Below are 19,902 nucleotides of genomic sequence, written 5' to 3'. Positions count from 1 at the left end.
CAAATGCCAGCCTCCTCCTTCCCCCATGTTTGCAGACTACGGGACCCCAGTTGATGAGATGGTGCCACCCACATGGGGGCGGGGTCACCCTTCCTCTCTGGGAATGTCCTCGGAGTCACCCCCAAGCTGTACCTTCTAGGTGATTCTACATCCATTGAGGTAGACAGTGGAGACGAACCATCCCACCTCCCACGCTGCTCAGTAGCAGGGCGTGGCCTCAGGCCTCTGGGTCCTGGAAGCTGCTCACCCTCCCAGCTTCCTTTGCGCCCCTGCCCCGCCCTTTGTTCTCCTGGTTCCAGCCCCACTGGCTTCAGCCCCCTTTGCCTTGGTATTTTTGCTGCTGCTTGGGCCAAGGCACGTCCTGCCTGCCTTGGCCTGGAGAAGACTCCCTGTGCCCTCCCCCATCCCGGGCTGGTGGCATCTCCCTAGCGAGACCCCTTGATGCTGCTGACAAGGTCCTGTCTGCCTATTGTAGTCTTTCCTTTTGTAAGGTAATAAAAGGAGGTGGGGTGCCCTGACGATGGAGTTAAAGCCACTCCTGAAATCCTCCAGCAGGAAGGAAACCGGTGAAGGAGAAGACGCTTAGGCTGCTGGAGGACTATGCTGAGGGGACTCCGAAGGGAAAGCAAACACCTCACGTGCTGAATGCTGTGCACGGTGGATGCCTCTCGCCCTTCACAGATGGGCCTCCTGCTGTCTTGAAGAGCCAGCCTTGGCCACCTGTCAGAACTCTGGTCATTCATCAGAAGCAAGCCCAGAGACCTTGGGAAGCCCTCATGGTCTGCGAGGATGGAGTAGCTCCCTCCTCCGAGCCACCAGGATACCTGGGATACCTGGTCTGAACACCCGCCATGACTGCGGGCATCACACCGTGTGTGTGTGTGTGTGTGTGTGTGTGTGTGTGTGTGTGTGTGTGTGTACGTTAATCAGTAGAGAACTCTTTGGCGTCTACGCCCCTGTCCCGTACCTTGGCATCCCCAGTGCCTGTCTTAGAACCTGGCTATACCAGGACCTTGACTTGCAAGATCCAGAAATCAACTTCTCTGGAGCAAAAACCAATGAGGCCGTCTGTTCACTCAGTGTGCTCCTGGCTTGCCATCCTTCCTTTCAAAAAAAAAAAAAAAAGACAACCTTGTAGGTGTGCTTTGGGTAGGGAGATCCCCAACAGAGGTGTCCATGACCCCCAGCTGTCAGTGAGGAGGAAAGGGAGGAAAGAGACGGGAAGGAACCATGCTGACGATGGGCTGAGTCTTCCTTACGGCTGAAAGCTGGGGCCTGACTGGAGGTAGAGTGTGTAGGGGGTGGGTCACGAGAGTTCCACTCTCAGTGTTCCACCGCTGTGAGCAATTACCTGACGGAAACATTTAGGGAAGGGAGGTTTACTTTGGCACAGACTCCAGAGGGACCTCAGTCTCCTGTAGTGAGGAAGGCATGCATGGCAGCTGGCTGCTCTGCTGCCTCAGGCGCCTAAGGCAGTGGCTTCTCACCGGTGGAGACCAGGAAGCAGAGCTTGCAGGCCGGAAACTCAAGCCTGCCTCAAAGCCTTTTAGACAGATTCCAGCAGCCAGGCCCCAGCCCCTTAAAGCTCCATGGCTTTCAAAAGGGCACCACCAGCTGGGGACGGGATGCAGAGCCCGTGGGTGTCATTTAGCATTCAAACTTTAACACTGTTGGTTAGGAGTGCCTGGCTGGGCCTACCTTTCCTCCCCTCCGTCCTTCCGTCCTCCCCCTCCCTCCCTCCCTCCTTCCTTCTTTCCTTCCTCCCCCTTCTCCCCTTGCTTGGCCCCTCAGGAAACAGTACCCGAGCTCACCAGCCTGAGCCAGTGTGGGGCCAGGACTGTTCCCGGAGCCCATGGTGGGCTTGTGTTCTGGAAGGCCCGAGGCAGCTAGCTGGTCCCTGCCAGCGTCTACTCCACTTCCCTCAAGGTGTCCTCACTTGTTTAATCGCTCCGTTTCTCTCCTTTGTTTTCCTAGTTAAAGGCCAACAAAGAGTGGAATTGGGTATTTCAGCCGTTTGTGGTCACCATTCATTTCATGGTCCTCTGCGTTTATTAACTCCTATTTCCTCTCTATAATCTCTTTTCCCCCCCTCGATATTTGCAAAAGCGCATCTTATTCTCCTTAATTGCGTTGCTGGTGTGATCTAATTCCAATTTTCCCCTTCCGTATCTTTGCCCAGGAAGCCGATGCTGCAGACTCTGGTTTTCTTGTCTCCTTCTCTCTCTGCAGACATAGATGCTTATGTCCTTCCTTTCAGATCTTTCACGGTCTTCGGGGATGTCATGTTGATTATATTTTGCTTCTCCTTTAGAAAGAGTCCCAGACTGGGTTTTAATTATGCGTGGGTCCCTCCTTCCCTGACAGACACCCAGCTCCAGCCTTCCCTGTGGAGTCCTTCGGTGGCCGGCGTCCTTTCTGGTTTACTGCCCGCACAGAAAGCTGAGCCTGGGGCAAGAAGGAAGAAAGGATGTTGAGCCGTCTTAGGGCTTCCTTTTAGCAGCTGCCTGGTGCCTTTCTTTTTCCTTTTAGCATTGACTGGTAGAGAAGCTAATGATGGAAAGAACTGGATGCCTGGCAGGCTCCGCCTCCATGCATAATCGAGTGCTCATTGTCAAAGACAAGGACACTCCGGTAGCGGGCCCTGAGCATCCACCTGAATGCTGTTCATTTTGCCATCTGTGACTGAAGTCACCACAACTGTAGTACACACACACCACACACACACACACACACACACACACACACACACACACACACACACACAGAGTGCATTTTGCCCATTCTTCTCATTTAGCACCTGTTTTATTTTGCTGTGACCCGGGATTATTTGTGTGTCTCTTTTACATGTCCCTCCTTACTCTCGCAACCTAAATGAGTTTGGGATGCTGGGGTGCCCACTGCTACTGGTCTACTCCTGCTGTGATACAGACATCTCCTGCCGCCCTGTCCTTCAGCCTCCACGTGTGACAATCACCAGCGGCCCCTTTCATGTGTGCCCTGCTTCACGCTCACATGGGACACCCTCACTAAACCATCCTGGGCCAAGGTGGGCATTGTATGGCCACTCACAGTCAACCCCCCTCCTCAATTACCGCTCCTCGTTCTCTTCCCATTGTTTCCGTCTGGCCTTATCCTTCCCTCAAATGTGCAACATGAATCTTAAAAGGTCTTATTAATAAAAAACAAACCTGAAGCCAGATATTGGGGTGAACGCTGAAAGATCAGAGGACTAGAACAAGCCAGCCACAAGTTCTTACTGCTAGGAAATCCTCAGCCCAAAAGAGCTACTTCCTATATACTTACGCCTTATGTACCTTTCTGTGACCCGCCATCTTATTTCCTCTCTACACCCAGCTCTATCACTTCCTGTCTGTCTGTACAGACCTCCAGACCTCTATGGTTAGCTAGTGCTGGGATTCATGACAAGTGCCACCACACCTGGGCTCTGTTCCCAGTGTGGCCTTGAACTCTGCCTCCCAATACTAGGATTAAAGGCCTGTGCTACCACTGCCTGACCTCTGTGTTTAATATGGTGCCTGGCTTTTTCCTCTGATCCCCAGGCAAGCTTTATTTGTTAGAGCACAAATAAAATATCACCACACCTATGCCTTAGAGAAACTGACTTCGCCTGTAACCTGGGAACCACAGATGAGGATCAGGCAGAATCCAGTCAGCAGCACAGTTCTCTCCTCAGACTGTTCTCCTTGGGCCAGGGTGAACATGTGACATAGTTTGAGCCAGTCACACCAGAGAGGACATTTATTGCAGACATCTGGGGCAAAAAGCTTCCATTCTGTAAACATAAAATAGCTCTCACCTCAAAGGGAATAAAAGATAGTTCATTTTTCAGACTAGTATCAGTGACCATAGCCTTGGGACATGGGTTTGGATGGCCTCGGGTGTCCTGTTCTAATGTAATAAAAGTGGTTCTGTGGTGTTTTTAAAGTTACCCAACATAAGAAAGTCATAGATGAACACATTGGTGGGAACACCGGGCAGGCAGAGTCTAGCAAAATGGATGTGTCTCTGTTCTAGGTTCCAGATGCTGTCTGAGGTCCTTCTCACCTTTTGGGTTGGTAGATGCTAGTGGTCTGTTAATACTTTCCAAAAGGTTTCATCGATAGTTGCAGGGATGTGAGGTCAGAGGTGAGCAATGAACGGCAATTAAATGGACTAATGATAGCTCAAGATAATTTGGTTCTGGATCTGTAACATTCCAACTCTCCACAATCATGAGTTTCTAATCAGTCCATCAGCCATGTAGAATCAGTTACATAGGTGTAGCCTATTTTTCCCCCTGGGAACTTTGAATCACAAGAGAACTTCCGGAACAGATCTGAGCTGACAGTGGACATCTTTAGCATCATATGTAAAGAGCTGAAAATGAAGCCAATGTAGAACAATGCCAAGAGATACAGGAGAACGGGGCCTTGATTTTATTGCCTGAGTTCATGATCCAGCTGTACCTGAACCTCTCCTAGACCTCTGCCATGTGCACACCCTGCATCTCATCCATAAGTAAAGCACACCAGCATTGCCTTTGACACACTCAGGACCCACGCCCTTCTCACGTTGGATGCCACCTTCCTAGCCCTCTTGTTTAGACCAGTAGTAACCTGCAGATGGGTCTCCCTGCCTCTACCCTCATTCCAGAGTCGGCCAGGTCAGGCTTGAAAACCTCAAGTCATATGAGACCACTGGCCTCCTCAGAGCCCTAAAGACATTGCATTTACCTCCAAGAGCCTTACCCTAACTGATAAGCTTTAAATCCCTGGTTGCTGGGTTCCCGCCGCTGCTGATGTAACAAGCCAATCAAACCGAATTAATAAATCCAGGTTTAATGAGCAAAGCAATCCTGGGTGACCGCTGGGAAAGCAGGGGAAGAGTCCCGTGGCAAATATGGCTACCAGGCCTCAAGTACCCTGGAGGCATGGTCTTGAGCAGCCCCAGGGAGGGGCTGGCTTTTGGTGGGCTTTGAGGGGGCAGAGGTCTGGAATGGGAGGGCAGCTCTGGGGGAGGGGCTGCTGTTTGGCGGGCTTTGAGGGGGCAGGTTTGGGGAGAGAGATTAGGGAGGCAAGTTGAGGTGGACCTCTTAGCTCCCACCTCAGGACCTTGGCACGCTCCCTCTTGCCTTGCAGGCTTTGGTTGAGCCATTGAAACCATTGCTGCCAAACATGGAACCTTCTTGCTCCTCTGTCCCTTTGCTCTGTTCTGTTTTTCTAGACTTGACCACTATCCGACAAACATGTATTTGCACCTATGTGACTGTACCCACCCATCACCCTTAGAACATGTGAGAATATGGCCTGCCTTCTTTGCTAATAAGTACAGAAATTTCTAGAACACCTCCTGGCACCAGGCAGGCACTCAGTAAAGCATCATCAATTTATTGGTTTCATGAATTAAAGAATCATTTCCTTATTTTGAGTGAGGCATTTTAAACTGAGTTGCTGCCACCGGCAGACAAAAGCCTTCCAGTACTGAATTCGGTTAAGATTTGCTTTAAACGTGGGTAGATGAACAGCTTAGCTTTGTTTAGGTGGTGAGTGACCTCTCCATAGAAGACATGAGTGCATCCGCCCGGCTGGGTCCCACGATTCTACTATATCCACGGCCTCCTTGCATCCTCACACTGTTTTGCAAGATACACACGGCAAAGGCTGCCTGCCCCTCACATGACTGGAAAGGGGGATGTGGTCTGGCAGAGCACTAGAGTCCCTGTCACCTTGTCCCCAGGCCACAGTTCTGCTTCTGCATTTCTATCCACAGTCCCACAGCTTCACCACGTGGCTCTTCCCACAGCCCTTGGGGAGCACAATGAAATTCTGTCGCTTGTGGTCGCTATTTATCTAGCATTTCCAATCCTCTCTTCTCTGAAAGCCAATAACATTCTGAATTTTTCCCACAAGAGACTGCGGGCTCTTTGGGAAGGAGAGAAGCGAGCAGATGGCACTCAGGAAACCGGATCTGCATTGTGAGATCAGAATCCCCCCCCTTCTGTAAACCAGCCCTGAGCAGAGCATTCTTCAAACCACGGACAACAGCCAGCCATGTGCTCCAGCCTTAAGTGGCCACAATATGTGGCGGATCCCTCTGCCAGCCCCTCGCTTCCAGCCAGGGCCGCTTTCCCTTCCCCAGCCATTCCCCACAGGCCACATTAGCTCATGTTCGAATTCCCTCCCCTCACTGCACACCCTGATGTTACTCAGCAGCCCCCAGTGGATGCGCACAGGCTTAATTTGCTTTCTCACGGAATGGATAAAACAACAGGGGCTTCTAGCTGGAGACTGTTTTCCAGGCTGCAAAAGGCCACAGAAACCCACAAAGCTGCCAATACGGTTCAGAACTTATTAATACACGCTGGGCACAAGTTGGCACACGACGCTGCCCTGTGCCCCACGGGGAGGGGCAGAGGACAGCCCACAGGGGAGGGAGGGCTGGGATGGGGCCCTTTATCCGGGGATTTTCGTCAGATGAGGTTCAGAGACACACAGGTGGCTTTACATGAGGTCACAATGTCGAAGGTCACGGGGGTCCCGTTCTGATTCCAAACTAGGGTCTAAGACAGACCCAAGTCACATTCTACGGTGTTTGTTTTAGAAATCAGGCCAATCTAGTAAGGAATGGTTTATAATATTTCCTAATGACAAATGATATAACAGTTTCTCTGACTTTTGGCCAGTCCACAGAATTCGTCTTTGAAATAGGGGCAAAGACAGTATATTTGCCAATAATTGAAAAGCTGTCACACTCAGGCCGGGCTCAGGTCCCTCTCCCATGGCTCTCTGCCTTTACTATTGATAATATGCTTGGGTCACTTCTTTTGAGAGAAAATACTGCCTGCACCAACATTTAGCAGCATTTTTAACCCTTTGTGTTGCCTCGGCCAGAAAGCCGAACTATCTAGCTTGTGTGGTCTTACTTCATATTAAATGCTGAAGTCTTCCAACTTTTTTCCTTCATTTTTCTTTATTAAGAAATTTTCTATTCACTCCACATACCATCCACAAATCCCTCCTCCTCCTTCCTCCCACCCCCAGCCCTCTTTCCCAAGCCACCCCGCATCCCCACATCCCCCAAATCGAGGTCTCCCATGGGGAGTCAGCAGAGCCCAGCACACTGAGCCTAGGCAGGTCCAAGCCCCTTCCCACTGCACCAAGGCTGTGCAAGGTGTCACATCACCAGCACCGGATTCCCAGAAGCCTGCCCATGCACCAGGGACAGATCCCGTTCCCCTGCCTGGGTGCCTCCCAAACAGTTTGAGCCAAACAACTGTCTTCTGTATCCAGAGGGCCTAGTCCAGTCCCATGGGGGCTCCACAGCCACCAGTCCACAGTTTATGGGTTTCCATTAGTGTGGCCGATCATCTCTGCACGCCCTCCCATCATGATCTCGACGTCCCCCCACCTGCAGAATCTCTCCTCTCTCTCATCAATTGATTCCCGGAGCTCAGCCTAAGTCTTCCAACTTTTATCCAGGTGATATTTTTTTTCTTTTTAGGATTCCTGTAGACTTTTGGGGATTTAACTTCCTCACAGTCACAGAAAGGAGTATTTAGAACCCCCAAGAATCAGGGTAGATGTAGCGCTGGGCTCCCAGGGGTGCAGAGGGATTCAGTGGACCCCTGACTCTCACTTCTTAAGAAGAGGAATTTGGAAGGTCTGAGAACAGGAACCAGCTGCGTTATTTTATAACGTATGTTTAATGGCTAAAATCGAGAAAACAGATGGGAAAATCCAGCTCAAATGGTAGAATGATTGGAGGCAGGGGTGGTTCATTCGGTAAAATTCTTGCTTTTTAAGTATAAAGACCTGAGTTTGGTCCCTAGAACCCGAGTGAAGACTCAGGTTAATGTGCACTTAAAATCCCTGCTCCAGGAGGAGTCCTTGGGCTTGCTGGTCAGCTGACTAACTTACTTAATGAGCTCCAGGTAACCTAAAGACTCTGTCTTAAAGCAGGTAGATGGCCCTCCTGAGGATGGACCCCTGAGAGTCTGGCTTCCACATGTGCATACACATACATATGCATACATGCATTTAAAAGCACTCCCACCCCGCACACTAAAACAAACCCAGTAGAAGCCAAATGTTCTTTTCTCGACTGTATGAAAATGTAGGATTGTACCAAGCATGAGGGCAGGGAAAGTGTGACTCCAAATGCAACAAAAGAAGCGTGGACATTGCCTCAAGACTAGAGAAACAATCCCAGGGACATCAGGCTTCCGTGGGCTGGAGAGAGATGCTCATCCGTTAAGAGCACTGGGTGCTTTTGCAGAGGACCTGGGTTTGGTCCCCAGCACTTACATGGCGGCTCCTAACGGTCTGTAATCCCATCCCATTGTCATGGCAGGAGTGGAGGGACTCATATCAGAGAGCCCAGGAGATGCTCTAGGTGGGTACTGGTGCCCTTTCTTCCAGCCAAGGGGTGGCGAGAACCAGACACCGCTATCCCAGGTGAGGAAGCTGCTGCCCCTGGCAACCTGGGCATGAAGGGCAAGCTAACGCCTAGGTCATATCGCACATGGAATGCTACCTAAAACCCTAGTGAAAGGACTCACACACGTACAGACACCTTTTCATTTTTCCTTCCTTCCAAGAGGCTGGAGAGGCAGCTTGAGGCCATGCAAACTGTAGGCAAATGTTCCACCACCGCAGCCTGGAGACAGTCTGTCCTGGAAAGCAGACGAGAGCTTCTTGTCTGGTGACTTAGGAGTTCACCAGTCGATAGCACAGAGGCTCAGAGCTTGCTTGACTGCCTTTGAATTTCAGCCTTGGTCCCCTGCAATGCGCAGGATGGAATGAGGGCCATTCCTTTCTGGTCCTTGTCCTGAGTGGGCTAGGCAGTCGGTGTGAAGCTGTTCTAGAAATGCATAAGGCTGGATTTTGTTAGACTCTGTGCTCATCTTTGCCCTTCCTTGTACCGGGTCCCAGTTTACCACCCTCCTGCTGGAGAAGTGGCCCAGGGAGGCCATGCATCCCACCTACCTTGGGGTCTGATGAATATCAGCTACTGAACCTTCCACGGGGAAAGTGGCTCCAATGTCCCCCGGGGACCACTTTCAAGTATTTCAAAGGAGTGTTGAAATGGATGGCTAGGTCCAGGTCACAGACTTTGTCAGGGCGTTCTCGTGTCCCCAGAGAACCACCCAGCTACCACTTGCTGCCCTCCGTGCCCATTGTCCAGACTGGATGTTTCAGGAGTGTGAGCACATGATCTGGAGCCGAAAGACCTTTCCATGCCACCTGACTGTGGCGTTAACTTTGCAGGAGGTAGAAACAAACAGACAGGACTTTCAAGGCTGCCTAGGCTCTGGCCGAGACTTGGGTAGGGTGGAGGAGAGGAGGGCACATGGCTATAAGCTCTGCTCATCAGGCTGGCTCTCCGACACATCAAGAGGCGACACCAAGTCCTCTGTTCTCCAACCCGCGCTCTGTGACTCTGCTCCACACTGACTGGGGCTGCAGGAAGGATGCTGTGGCCACTGGAGGCCAAGTCACATAAAGCCAGACAGCTCAGCTGCTTCTCTTAGGTGGCTCACCACTCCTCTGGCTGCCTGTTCTGGATACTTCTTCTTCTGAAGAAGAAGCCCCACCCTGTGGGGAGCCACAATCCAGACAGAGGCCTTGTGGGATGTGCTAATCAAGCCTCCAGGTGCAGGCATCAGGCACCTCAGTGAAGCCACCGTCTCCCCAGTTCAATATCCCGCCATTCACAGCAGCCCTGGCACCTGATGCCTCCCCTAGGTAGGACAATGAAAAGCCAGGACTCCAAAAACATCAGTGTGAGGGGGGGCTGCTTCAGGTCACGGATGACGTGCACTATAGGATCGGTAGCTAGAGCACACTCAAAGTAATCAGTGTGTCTTCCAAAGGCCACATCTCCCAGCTCCTCCCCACTGTACCTCCCACACCTCACTTAGGTCTCCAAGGTCTGACTGTGAGCCAGGCTTTGTTCGCATCACTAAAACCCACAGAAAGACCTGGACTCCGCAGCAACCACCCCCGAGTTGCTTCTGCTCTGAACAAGGCCTCCCGTGACCCACCTCCCCTCCCCCCTCTACCTACCTGTCTGTCTTTCGCTTTCTGACTCCCACTCTGTCTGTACTCCTCAGCGATGACGGGTTCTTCTCTGGTCTGCAGATACACCCAACATGGTCTCACCTCGGGGCTCTGCTGCCCTCCCTGCCTACCCTCCCTCTAATTTGTGTCCCTATGTCCCCTCTCGGTGCTTTTAGGCCAGTACCTCTTCAGTGGAGCCCTCTCTATAATAGTGGCTTTTCTTGTTGCTGTGACCAAATTCTGGACAAGCATCTTAGGGGACAGAGGACTTACCTTAGCTCACGGTTAGCTTCATGGCAGCTGAGACCGGCTTAGTCCAGAGGGGTGGAACTTTGTTTGCATCTCTGCTATTAGGAAGTAGAAAGGAAGCCCAGGGCCAGACAGCAGCCAGGCCACACATGACCGGTGAGCGCACCGCTCCTGTGGACTTATCTTATCCTGTCAAGTCTCACCTCTACACTTTACCAAACAGCGCCACCACCTGGGAACCTGCTGCTCAAACACACCAAGCTATGGGGACGGTCCATCCAAATGGAACACTTCCCCAACACACAGCTGGGCCCCAGTTTGAGCAATCTCTTTCCTGCCTTATTCTTCCCCAGAAGGCCTGTCACTGAATACTGTATTCATTCATATCGTTTATTATCAGCCCCCACTAGAATGTGAGATCAAATATGGATACGGCTACTTCCCCAGGGTCTAGAAGAGTCAGGCACAAGAGTCGTAGGCGCTCAATAAAGTATTCACTGCAAACATCAAAGAATACCACGCCACAACAGTGTGCTTTGCTGTTATCCTATAACACGGTGGTGTGTTTAGCTCCAAACATGCTTGCTGAATTCACAGGTGAGAGACGCAAAGAACAGCGGCTTCTCAGGGCCGTTGGAAGGGAGCCCACGTCTCCTTGGACCTGCCTTCAGCCTCCGTCTCCAGCTTCTCTGCCTCTCCCCTCAGTGGACAGGAGCAAGTATCCCTCTCTTCCACCTGGTTCCTTTGCCTAGGGTGTCTGGAGCTGGCCCAGGCACAGCACCTTCAGCTGCAGTACTGTATCTCCCTGGACCCACCAGTCACACTTCTCACAGACACGGAGGTCCCCAGGTGCCTGCCTCACCTCCCTCCTCAGTCTGGAAAGCAGGAGGACATAGGCCCGGTTATCTATACCACTGCTGACTCCTAGCCAACTGCGGCTTGTGGATAGAGTTGGGGGGGGAGGGGAACAGATGATTGGATTCTGTCGATTTTGAAAACTACTACAAGAGTGATAAGATGAATCCGCACACTCCTGAGTCTGGAGAGAACACAGAGCAGAGCATGGAATGGCCTAGCTGTTTCTCTGTACAATGCAGTTAACGTTTCCAAGTTAATTGTCTTCTTTTCCTGCAAAACTATTTAGCCAAGGTTGGCCTCGAACGCCTGGTCCTCCTGTACCTTTCTTAAAAAAAAAAGAAAAAAAAAAAGACAGGGTCTTATCTTGCTGTGTAGCCCAGGCTAGCCTCACAGTAGTGATCCTCTTGCTTCAGCCTGAGAGTGCAGGGATTATAGGCATATTGCACAACCAGCAAAAGCATGCTTTTTTGGAGGGGAGGGAAGTAGATTGAAAAACTCAAATTTGAGTGTTTGAATTCCAGGCAGGGAAATTATCAAGGGTGCAATTCAGGTTGTGGCCAGAGGGTGGCAGCAGCAGACAGGGGCTTTGCCTTGAGATGTTTTGCGACAAAGCGGCCCTGAAAGCCACGGGTGGGGGCTAAACTGACTGCAGCTGCCCAGCTCACTCACTGCCTACCCTCCTGCTGTGGAATCTGGCCACTGCCGAACCAGACCCAGAAGCTTCCCCAGTGACTGACTGCTGACCCCTGGCGTTTTTTTCACTCTCGTCCTTAACCTCACCATATTGTTGAGCAATTTCTAGTGATTTTTGTTGTTATTTTTTTAAATTGTTTTGTTTCATTTTTTAATTTAATGTTTTTATTAATTCCTTGAGAATCTCATACAAGCATGCGATGTGTTTTGATGTTTGCTTTTGAGACTTTTTTTTTTTAATGTTTGCTTTTGAGACAGGATATTTCTAGGCAGCTTGTAACTCACTCCTCCTCGGCGCTCCCCCCGCCCCACAGCCTCAGCTCTCTGAGCTCCGGAATGGCAAGGGTGCTTCTCCTGCTACAGTGTAGGGTTTTCACTGGAGACCTCGCCTAGTCGTTGCCATGAACTTCAGAGATGACTGAGCAGGCAGAATTTTTCCCTTTCCTCACCTCAGCACTTTAACCACAAGGAAACCAGGGCACGGAGAGGTGGCCTTCGTGATCTCAGAGAGAGCAGGTGGGAAACGCGGAAGTCCCTACATTAAGCCTGCATCGTCTAACTCCAATTCCATCACACCACCCTTTCCAGCACTCATTCTGTTCAGCTGTTCCTCCAGCCAGCATCTGGGGCTCCCGCAGTTCACTGGACATCTGGGTGGACTTCCAGCATCCCAGTCAGTGTGGTCACCTTGGCCAGCTGGTCACTGTTGCAGAATAATTTTTTTATATATACACTGTGAAGATATGTCTTTGCCAAGGCGCCTTCTGATTGGTTTAATAAAGAGCTGAATGGCCAATAGCTAGGCAGGAAGATGTTAGGCAGGACTTCCAGGCAGAGAAAGAGTAAGAGGAGATGAATCTAGGTGAGAGAGAGATAGGAAAGGATACGGGAAGGAAACAAGAGGTACAAGATGGAAGAGAGGTGAAAAGCCACGAGGCAAAATGTTAATTTAAGCTATAAGAGCTAGTGGGACAAGCCTAAGCTATAGGCCGGACTTTCATAATTAATAATAAATCTCTGTGTCATTGAGCTGGCAGACCAACGGAAAGTCCGTCTACTGGCGACAGCATCTCCTTCCCCTCAGTCTCCTTCCTTCTACCCAGACAACAGCACCACTTCCTACAAGGCCTGCTCCCAAGCTAGCTGCTGAGAAGCACCCTGCCTCTCTGCCTGGGGCTTTTAGCTCACAAACTCAGAAGCTCTGCTGGTCTTACAGATGAGCAACCCTGAGATATCACCAGGAGCAGGGTTACAAAGAAAAAATAAAAACAAAGACAAAGGGGGCTGGGGAGATGGCTCAGTGGTTAAGGGATCCAGGTTCAATTCCCAGCACCCACATCTGTAACTCCAGTTCCAGGAGATCTGGCACCTTCGCGCCAATGCACCTTTGAAAGAAGGAGAAAAGAAAGGTAGCTCATACCTAAACCATCTTTGAGCTCTCTAGGTTTATTGGAGGAGCAGGACCTGAGGGTTCCCACAGGCTGGGCAGAGCTCCACCACTGAGCTGTGTCTGCTGCCCAGACTTTTCTAGTTCCTGTTAGCCCTTGTCTCAGATGCCCCATTGGGAGCCTGTAGGGCCCCAAGTCTTATGAGCTTACCTTTGGGGTAAAGGGTCTCAGTTTCCCCCATTTCCACTCTCTTAAATACAGCATCTCCCCACCTCTTCTTTTCTCTTTTCACAGTTTCAGTTACCTGAGATCAAACACACTCCCAAAATATTACATGGAAACTTCCAGAAGTAAACAATTCATATATTTTCCATAACTTTTCTCATAGCGTATCGCCACGATTGCTCAATTTTGTCCTTAGTCCTCGCTAATCTCCTATTGTACCTAATTTGTAAATGAGACCTAATCACAGGCACGTGCAGGGTCAGCAGTCCCCAGATCTAATGGGGGTTTGTGGGGCGTATCACCTATGTAAAGGGGTTAGTGTAGGCCTCTCCAACCGGAACACACAAGCAGAGGAAAGCAAAGTTGACAGGCATCAAGGCTGTCTTAGGGTTCAGACACTGTGGGGTGTGTCACCTCCTCTGACCCTCACAGTGAGCTGGAGGGTCAACAAACTCAGAAACCGAGGCTCAAGGACACACGTGTCTGTGCCTGGAGCCACATGTCCAGTGTATGATGGGGGAAGGGAGGGAGTATTCTCTGTAATCACATGATTGTTCAGCGGATGACAGGCAAATGTACTCTCGGAGACATTTACCCTGTGGGGGACTTCCAGGTTTGGTGACTCTAAGTCTCGGAACCCACGCCGTACCCTGGAGCTGATGGTAACATAGGTTGATTTTTTCCGCTGTGTGGGTAAAGGAGGAAAAGGAAGTTCCTTTGTTTTGCCTCAGGAGCCAGCCCTAGGCGGAGGGAAGACCTGCAGCGAGGAGGTGGTCCATGCAGAAAGAGCGCATCGCCTGTCACAGAACATACATTGCTGGCCAAGGGTACCCAGATGCATTGCTTGGCAACAGCAGTCCCCATGAATGGGATGCTTGGAACAGATGGGACCAGCCAGATATGACCAAGCTGAACCACCAACACAGCTGCCCAAGAGCAGGCAGGCAGTGTGGCTTCTCGGACTGACAATCACAGAAGCCTCGGTGAATGCAAGTTTTTAGTAAACAGTGCTTACGTGCTTGGCTGCAGGGGTGGGTTTTGGCCTGAGTGTCAAAGTGCGACTAAGACTTGACTGGCATTGGGGACAGGGGCCCCTCTTAGGAAGCTTGGGAAACAGGACTCAGTGATGGCCTTAGGACAGGAGGAAACAGGAAGTTTCCAGAGTCTTGAGCCCAGCTTCCAGGGACTGAAAACCAAATGACAGCTTGACCTAACTGGGCAGGTTCAATCCAGAAACTCCCCGGACTCAGAACCCTCACTGACTGGTCAAGTGAAGACCAGAGTCTCTCGTGAGTTGCTCTAGAATCCCACAGTTCAAGCAATCCAGTAGGATATGATTTAGAAATGTTGTCTTACTCCCAGGGTCAGCTTGACCAGAAACTCTGGCTCTCCCTTGTCTCAGAGAGAAGGAAGTAGAGCTGGACTCCTCAGTATTACAGGGAACTCAGCTGAGACCCCTGGGAATGGCATCTTCCTCCTCCATTTCATATTCTCTCGCCGTCAGTCTACCTCCCAGGAGCCTCAGTTTGGGCAAGAAAATGAGTGAGTGGGGACAGAGCTGGAGGTCAGCCTTGGACTGCATGCAGGGCATGTGTAAGGAGAAGCCACATGTGCCCTGGAAACCCACACAACCAAAGGCAGAGGCTACAACCACACTCAGTCCCGGGAACCGGAATATAATAAGGGGTAGGGCATACTTAGGATGGAGACCCAGTCAATTAAAAGCAATACATGTCCAGGGTAAGAGTATTAAAATAGTATCGGTAAGCGGAACAGCAGACACTCCCCCCCTCCCGGGGCGATCACCTTTTGCAAAATAAAATGACCTTACGTTGTTTGACCTAAAGGGTACCACAATATGCCACCCTAAATCGTGCCTCTTTGGAATGTGGATTATTTTATGCTAAATGCTGTTGAAAACAAGCAGAGCAAGCTCCATAAACAGAGTGCAGGGTTTCCTTTGAAAAGGGAAATTAGCATTTATAAAGGAAATACCTATTTGTGAAAGATGTTTCCTTGTCCTCCTCTATCAAGGCAGGGAGAGGAGGACTTTGGCCTCTGACCTCTTATGGACTGACCTCAGTCTGTAAACATACCTCGTGCTGCTCAGGCCTCGTGTACAATACTTGTCCTGGTCACCTCGGGACCGGCTGTCTCTATCTGAGACCCCCCTAACCCCACTTATCTTTGGTTAAGTTAAGATAGCATATGAGGCCAGGTTCTGCCCTGCCTGTCGGTTGGGTGGCTTGGAACTGGGTTCTTCTTTGCATAGACAGCTCCCACTTGGAGTTTTGTTATTTCTATTTTGTGTGTGTGGGTGTTTTGCCTGCATGTCTGTGCGCCATGTGCAGTACCCGTGGAGGGTGTTAGATTACCTGGAAGTGGACTTAGAAATTGTGTCTCCATGTGGTTGCCGGGAATTGAACCCAGGCCCTCAGGAAGAGCAGCCAGTGCTCTTAACTACTGAGCCATCTCTCTTCCTGCTCTGGGCTATATAACAAGCTCTATTTGCATTTTCTGCACGGATAATGTGTCTCTGTTAAACCAGATGTCTCTTTGTTAACGAGTTAGCTACCTTTTCCTCAGCTTCGTCATTTAATTGAATCGTTCCCTTTGTGAATCACTCCTTTATAGCCGTCCATTTTTCCTAATTTTTATTAAAAAATTAATGTATTTTAAATGTATCTTGTCAGTAATTTGCCTCTTCTATCATACAGTCTTTCAATTCTTAAAAACAAAATTTTGACCTAGAAAACGTTTGCATTTAACCAAGTCCAGGCTGTCCAGCCTCCTTCCTCATGGTCCCCCTTTGAAGCTGGCTCCTCATTCAGAACTGAAGCGGATGTGGAAAGAGCAGAGTTAGGCTTGAGGTCAGGGGAGCAGGGCACCGCTCCCCGAGAGCCTAGAAAAATACAGGAGAGTGAGAGGAAGAGGGGGCAGCTGGCACGAAGCCGAGGACGCTACGTGACACCTCTCCGCGTGGCTGGTGGCCAGTGACGTGGAACTCAGCAGAAGAAATGGTACATGCTAATTGTTTCTCAGAAAGGCATCCTTTACGCAAACAAAGTTTTCATTGTAAAAGCAGTGTGATCTGGGTTGGGGAGAGGGTTCAACAGGTAGGAGAGCTTGCCACTAAGCCTGAAGATCTGCACCCCATTCCCAGTGCCCACAGGGTGGAGGTAGAGAACCAAAGCAGGTTGTTCTCTGACCTCCCCAGGGATGCTCATGGCACACCTTCCCGCACACACACTAAATGTAAATTTAAAATTTAAAAAATACTGTATTAGTTATCAAAAATGTAAACATCATGGAAATTGACATAGTAAAAAGAGAGTTTTCGGTTGGCCCCTCTCAGTGTATCCTGAGCTTTGTCAGAGCTCAGCATGAACCCTTTCAGAACTTTCCATGGATACATTATAACATAGCACTGTGTGGTGTAACAATATAATAAATACAAAGTCGCGGGGCTGTTAGGCACAGCAGTGTACACCTTTGATCCCAGCAATCAGCAGTCAGAGGCAGTCAGATCTCTGACTTAAAGGCCAACCTGGTCTACTGAGTTAGCCAGGGTTACACAGTGAGAACTTGTCTCAAATTTTTTTTTTACATTTTTATTTATGTGTGTGGGCACCTGCACATATATGTGCCTCATGAATACAGACACCCTCGGAGGCCAGAAGAGGGCATCAGGTTCCCTGGAACTGGAGTTACAGGAAGTGATAAGCCATTCCATGTAGATGCTGGAGACTGAACTAGGGTTCTCTACAACTAACTACTGGCAGCTCTCTGGCCCCAAGGCTTCCACATCTCTCTCTCTCTCTCTCTCTCTCTCTCTCTCTCTCTCTCTCTCTCTCTCTCACACACACACACACACACACACACACTTTCTTTGATAAATTGGTAATTTTTATTTTTTTTTCCTATTTTAAAATGTTTTTTTAGTGGTTGACAGAAACTATACATTTGACTGGGGATGTACTCGGTGGTGGAGTGCCTGCCTAGCATGGTCAATGCTCCATCCTCAGCACCCTAAAGGGAGAACAAAAAATGACGTTTCCATCTTAGATATTAACTGTTTTCACAATATTTTGTCATGACTTCTCACATTTTCATTAGCCCTTTGCATATGCATAGACTCTACATTTTTATGTGGCCAATAACGTCCATCTTTCCTATTTCTGAATTATGTAATATATACATGCAGATTTTTTATACTCAAGAATAGAAATTCTTCATATGTTTTCTGTTAAGTAGTATTACAGTTGGATTTTTTTTCTCAGAATTAATGGTTAATTCAACTGTAATGTAGTGTTGTGGATGTTCTAAGTACCTGAAACAGAAATCATAACTTTGAAGATCTTTTCTCACTGAATTCTAAAGAATCCAAAGCCTGGACATTATCTCTTGTCCATATGACCTCTCTGGGGGTCTTTAAAAAAAAAAACTGGTCTCTGCATCCCTGACGCTCCCCCTGGACACAAACTCTTCTTTCTCTCTCTCAGTTCTATTGTTCTGTTCATTCCATGTCCTTAACCATCTATAGTGTTAATCACCCTAGATATTGTGAATTTGGTTGTTCACTATTATTTCATAGTCTTAGGGCAAGAGAGATGGCTCAGTGGTTAAGAGAACCAGCTGCTCTTCCAGAGGACCCAGGCTCAATTCCCAGCACCCACATGGCCCCTCACAACCATCTATAACCCAAGGGATCCTGCACCTTCTTCTGGCCTCTTTTAGGCACTGCACACATGTCTTAGATACTTTTCAATGGCTATGACAAAACATCGTGATCAAGGTAACTTATAGAAGAAGGAATTTGTTAGGATCTTATAGTTCCAGAGAGTTGGTATCTGTGACCATCATGGCAGGGAGCATGGCAGCAGGCAGGCAGGCAGGCACAGTGCTGGGGCATTAGCTGAGAGCTTGGTTTCCTGTCTGCAGCAGGAGACAGAGAGAGAACTAACAGAACAGAATGGGCTTTTAAGACCTCTAAGTCTATACCCAGTGATGAGCCACCAACAAGGCCACACCTCCTGTAACTGGAAGTTTCCCTGTGTCCCGCCCAGTCCACAGCTGCTCAGTCTGAAGTAAACACACAGAGGCTTATATTAATTAAAACTGCTTGGCCATTAGCTCAGGCTTACTACTGACTAGCTCTTACACTTAAACTCAGCCCATTTCTGTTAGTCTATATGTCGCCACGTGTTCCATGGCTTTACTTGTGTGCCATTACATGCTGCTCCTTGGGCGGCGGCCTGGCATCTCTCCCTGCCTTCTTCCTGGCTCTCTCTTTGAATTTCCTGCCTGCCTCTAAGCTGGCTTGCCATAGGCCAAATGGCTTTATTTATCAACCAATCAGAGCAACACATATTCTCAGTGTACAGAAAGACATTCCCCCACCATCTCTCAATCCTTCCCAAATAGTCCCTTCCCAGAGGATGACCAAGCATTCAAATAGAAGAGCCTATCGGGGCTGTTCTCATTCAAACCAACATGGTACACATCATGCACATGCATACATGCAGGCAAACGCCCTCATGCATAAATAAAATAAAAATTATTCCATAGTCGTCTACTTTTTAAAACTTTTGGTTTGGAACAAGTTTTTCTTTACTTAAATATGAATTCCAATAGAGTCATGAAATGTATGCTAAATATAAGATGGGTGGATTGAAAGCATTTATAGTGGAGGAGCTTGGCTTCTTTTTTCAACCTAAACAATTTTTAAAATATTTATTTTTTTAAAGATTTCATTATACTTATCCATGTGTTTGAGTGTTTTGCCTGCATGTGTGTATGTATGTGGACCACTTGCATGCTTGGGGCCTATGGAGGCCAGAAGAAGGCATCAGACCCCCTGGAACCGGAGTTACAGAGGTTTGTAAGCTGTCTTGTAGATGTTCCAGACAAAACTCAGGTTTTCTGCAATTGGCCTTTAACCACTGAGCCGTATCTCCAGGCCTCCCAATATTTGTTTATTTTTATTTTATATGTGTGTTTGTTTACATATATGCATGTGTAACACCTGCCTGCAATGACCACAGAGGCCAGAAGGGGGTATCAGACCCCACTGGAACTGGAGTTATACATGGTTGTGAGTAATGGAAATGTCCTTCGGAAGAGCAGCCAGTGCTCTTAACTGCCGCGTCGTCTTTCTAGGCTCCTACATGAACAATTTTAGAATATTAAAAATATTTTCGCTGGGCGGTGGTGGCACACGCCCTTAATCCCAGCACTCGGGAGGCAGAGCCAGGCGGATCTCTGTGAGTTCGAGGCCAGCCTGGGCTACCAAGTGAGTTCCAGGAAAGGCGCAAAGCTACGCAGAGAACCCCTGTCTGGAAAAACCAAAAAAAAAAAAAAAAAAAAAAAAAAATTCAAGGAGGAGGGAAAAGTCCATCTCTAATCCGTTCCCATGCATACACTTAATAGCA

This window comes from Peromyscus maniculatus, chromosome 6 (genome assembly GCF_049852395.1).
Source record: "Peromyscus maniculatus bairdii isolate BWxNUB_F1_BW_parent chromosome 6, HU_Pman_BW_mat_3.1, whole genome shotgun sequence".
Taxonomy (NCBI): Eukaryota; Metazoa; Chordata; class Mammalia; order Rodentia; family Cricetidae; genus Peromyscus; species Peromyscus maniculatus.
The sequence above is the reverse complement of the archived record's forward strand: the minus strand, read 5'-3'. Positions refer to the sequence as shown.